We start from the raw sequence: 613 nt of genomic DNA, 5'->3' as shown, positions 1-613 counted from the left end.
ATCTCTGGAACAAGCAAGCCTCCTGTTCGCTTCAGCTGCCTGGCTGCCGGCTGCCATCTTGGTTGGCAGTTAATTTGCATATCTCCCTGATTAGCCAATGGGAAGCATGTCGGAGGTACAGTTAATTACCATGTTTGTCTATTATTAGATAGGATGCCCTTTTTACACAAGAGGTCAAAAGTCACTTGGACCTACCTAGAAACCCAGAGCTTTATTTCTCAGATGGGTTACTTAGCATATGTGTTATTTATCTCTCAAAACAAAATAATAGCAGTAGGAGTGAAGGGAAAAGCTCTATACCTCCTAGTGAAGTATTTGGAAATAGCCTAAGTGCCCACAGCAGATGAATGGATTAGAAAACTCTGGTACATCTACACAATGGAATACTATGCTGCTGTAAAAAAGAAGGAATTCTTACAATTTGCAATGGGGGCCAGGGGAAGGTCAAGGGGAGAAAAAAAGGAGACATATGTAATATTCTTTGTAATACTTTAAGCAATAAAACAAAATAAAAAGAAAGAAAGACAGCTTGGAACATCTCCCCTGTGTACACCCCTCCAGCATGTGGTTGGGGGAGCACAAAGCTAAAGGGGGAGTTCTCTTGGTACTTGAG

Source organism: Myotis davidii, unplaced genomic scaffold (genome assembly GCF_000327345.1).
Source record: "Myotis davidii unplaced genomic scaffold, ASM32734v1 scaffold3476, whole genome shotgun sequence".
NCBI lineage: Eukaryota > Metazoa > Chordata > Mammalia > Chiroptera > Vespertilionidae > Myotis > Myotis davidii.
Note: the sequence above shows the minus strand (reverse complement) of the source record.